The sequence below is a fragment of the Arachis ipaensis genome, chromosome B03, assembly GCF_000816755.2.
Source record: "Arachis ipaensis cultivar K30076 chromosome B03, Araip1.1, whole genome shotgun sequence".
Taxonomy (NCBI): Eukaryota; Viridiplantae; Streptophyta; class Magnoliopsida; order Fabales; family Fabaceae; genus Arachis; species Arachis ipaensis.
In genome coordinates, this window is record NC_029787.2 from 28,007,286 (window position 1) to 28,011,178 (window position 3,893).

Genomic DNA, 3,893 nt, shown 5'->3' on the forward strand with positions numbered 1-3,893 from the left:
CGATCTACCTAGATTCATAAGATGAAGAACGAAAGTGATCCTTAAAACTGAATCAATGCATTCATTAAAATAGAACAGTAATAATCTCAATCCATAAAAATAAACAGAGCTCCTAACCTTAACCAAGGAGGTTTAGTGGCTCATGCTTCAGAGAGAAAACTAGGGTTCAGAAAGTATGAAAGTGCGGAAGTGAGAAGATCTTCCTGAAGGGTGAATCTTTTTCCTTTTATATCTAATTTAATTTGATTTGAAACTAAAATAAAATAATAAATTTTAAACCTAAAAGATTTTATTTGTAAATAAAAATAACTGAAATAAAATAAAACAGAGTAATTAAAAGCTAAATCCAACTAAAGATGCTCCTTTGATGAGGTTGTGATCCGGATTGCCTGGCACTAAACGCCAGCTTTGGCGTTTAGCGCTAAAAGGGGACAGAACGCTTCTAATGTTGCTGAGTTGCTGGCGCTAAACACCAACTTGGCGTTTAGTGCCCTAGTAGGCAGCTTCAATTCTTCTCTTTTCTTGCACAAAACTCTGCCAAATTGATCCGAACTTCACGTGAAATAATTAAAACACTAAAAAAACTCAAAGTAGCATCCAAGGAGGATTTTAACACTAAAATATACTTAAACTCATTAAATTCTAACTTAAAATAAACAGAAAATAAGAGAAAGATACTCACGCATCAATACTGCATTATCTTCATACAAAATAGTTGAAGTTATTTTCTTATTAGATGGTCCACATGACGATTCAATGTATTGAGTCAAACCTCTAAGCCAGAAATATTCGCAACTTGCTTTATGTATTGCAAGTATTTTAGCATGATTAGAAAATTTTGCTGCTATAGTCTGTTTCGTAGACCTTCAAGATGTAGCTATATCATCATATGTGAATAGATAACCACATCCAAGAGCTCCCTGCGAGGCCTGACCATATCCCTCCTAGTCCCTGCGGCTGCTCCGCGCTCTTTGGCACCCTTCTCTCTCCTAGTAGGCCGCCAAGTGTCCTCCCAAACCTCCCTAGTACGTCGACACCGATTGGGGACGTCCCGAGGAAGGTGAAGAACGTCCCTTGGCTAACTGGCAGTAGACTGGACATCAGCAAGTAAATAGAATAGTCTGGGATCATCAAGTACATTCTGGCCTGAGAGGTGCATAACACAGGCGTCCCGGTACCAATCCCAATATTCCTGTGTAGGTCTATAATTGAAGCACGGCTGAATGGAGATCCTGTGGTCCTCTGCGAATCATGTCCTCCAACAGTGATACCAGTCGACAAGTCTGTCAGGCCACCAGACATCCTCGTCTCGTCCGATGGATGTCAAGAACCTGTTGACGTTGATCGGTGCCTCCGACACCGGCTGCTCTCCATTAAATTGGCACTTCGCCCGGTCAACCTGGTGAAACTCGACAATGTTGAAGCAGACGAGGGAGACAACAGACATCCATGTGCCCCACTCTGCCTCATCAATAAACCATGGCGGACACACAACATGCAGTATAGGGTCATTGTACGGCATCCACACAAACTGTAACGATAGTTGTGAAATAATCATAAGTAATACAAGCTACATCAAAGGCTAAATAATTCATGGAATTACAAGAGAGTAAAATCTTAGTGCTAACCTCATTCATCAATAACTGATCTAGCGACAGAGGACATCGAAGGACCCTCATCTCGTGTTGGTCCCTGCTCTGCTGCGTCAACCCTATCAACCTGTCAACAGTTGCAAGAATAACGCGAATTCAATTTACGGAACATCATAATGAGTTACAAATTTTGAACACAAGCAAACCATAAAGGATGGTTACCTCGTTGTCATAGGATACATATAAACCTGTCGGTCAGGTGGACACCACTGCGAAAATCTCTGGTATATCCAAGACATCAACAGCAGAGTGCAGCCAGCTATGTCTGTCGTGCCTCGGTGTGCTACAAAGCACAGAGAATGGTAGGTCCATGCAAGCACCGCCGAAACCCAAGACATACCAGAGCACGTCTGAAAGTCGGCGAGTAGTGCAGCCACCATAGATGGACCAGATTGTTCGACTTGTCTGTCATCAGGTAACCCCCAATCAGTAACATGATGTAACACCTCGCATACCGTCGGAGTGTGTCTGGATCAGTAGTGTCAGACATATGTCGGACTCGGTCTCGAAGTCATGTCAGAACCACTGGAGGCCTGGCACCAAGTAGTCGCTCCAAGAACTCCCATGTCTCAGTACCGTACCATCTGTAGAAATCACAGTAGCATCCCCCACTAGTTTCCCGTACGCGCGTAGCCCGAGGTGGTACGCAACATCCTGTAGGGTGATGGTGCTCTCACCCCATGATAGGTGGAACGTGTGGGTTTTCGGACACTAGCGCTCCATGAATGCCATGATCAGGGAGTTGTCAAAAACGAAGTCCCTGAGAGGTGTCATGTCGCCGAAGCCAGCCTCTCTCAAATACGGGACGATGGCGTCCAGTGGTGAAAGTGTGTGACTCACTCATCAAGAAAGAAATAGGCGAGACCTTTGACAAAAATTAAATTATCACAATTAAAAAAATAAAGTTCCAATGAGTATTGACATAACAAACTGAGTTAACTATTATATACATTTATTTAATAGAAATTTACAAATATGTACTAACTGAATTTATTTAAATAAAATCTTTTACGTTAATAATTACTAAGTTAATTAATAAACATTTTCTCAATACGTTAATTAATTAACTTCAAGAAAAATATATACCACAATTTTAATATCTAAATTAATAATGATGTACTTAATAACTTAATTACAAAAAAAAATAGAACCACATTCCTAAAATTATACCTTATTAGTGATCTATTCCTAACGATACATTCAGCCACCTAAACCATAAATTATATTCTAATTCTTAGCAAGTATGCTAGCCATAGCTATACATATATGCAATAACAACGTGAAGATAACAAAACTAACTGCGAAGTAGGCTGTTCGGCGATGTGTCATGTCGCGTTCAGTCGATTGATATTCGGATCATGTGCATTTACGCGCATCATCTTAGTGTTACTCAACAATATGGTCAGAAAAGGATAGAAGAGAGGAGAAAGTGGTGGAAAAGTTAAAAATAAGACCCGGAATATCGCGGTGAACGACATGTATATATAGACCGCATCTAGTGTAAACGAGATAAGACATGTTACGTATGTTTGTAAATATTTTTAAAATTATTTATTTCAATAAATAAAATATTTTTTAATTTATTTAAATAAAAAATTCCAAAACTTCAGAAATTATTTTTAATATGGAAGTAGAGATAATGTTTTATTTGAATATTGAAATTTGAAATGTATTACATTATTGTGAAAATATTCAATACGCAATTTGGCTGAAATGTTGCCACGTGTTGCAACGCGCCCCCGTGTATTGATTTCTTACCTACAAAATCCATCCATCTATAATTACACCTAATAATCTCATTTTTAATAAAAAACATTAATATCTTTTTCATATAAAAAAAATTAGTCACCAACTTTTATCATTTATTTTTTATTCTAAAAAATATAGAAAAAAAACACGTATACATTTTTGCTTCCAGAAAAATGAGAGATCAACACGTGACTTAAAAGCCCATATACATTGTACTATTTTTGTCAACCACTGCTATCCAATCAACTACAATTACCAATTTGCCACTCTGATTGAACAACATCAGCTTAGTCCCAGGACTGGAGGGAGGGGAATTGGAGTGCTTATCCGGCTTCGGCATTTAGCAAGTCATTAAACGTGTATACGTCTAGACTTAAGCGCGTCAAAGGAGTGTTGTTATTTTAAATGATTTTTCACCAACAGACGTATTCACGTGGAATGATGAAGGAGGCAAAAAGCCTTACTTTCTTCTCCTTCTTTTTCTTCCTAATG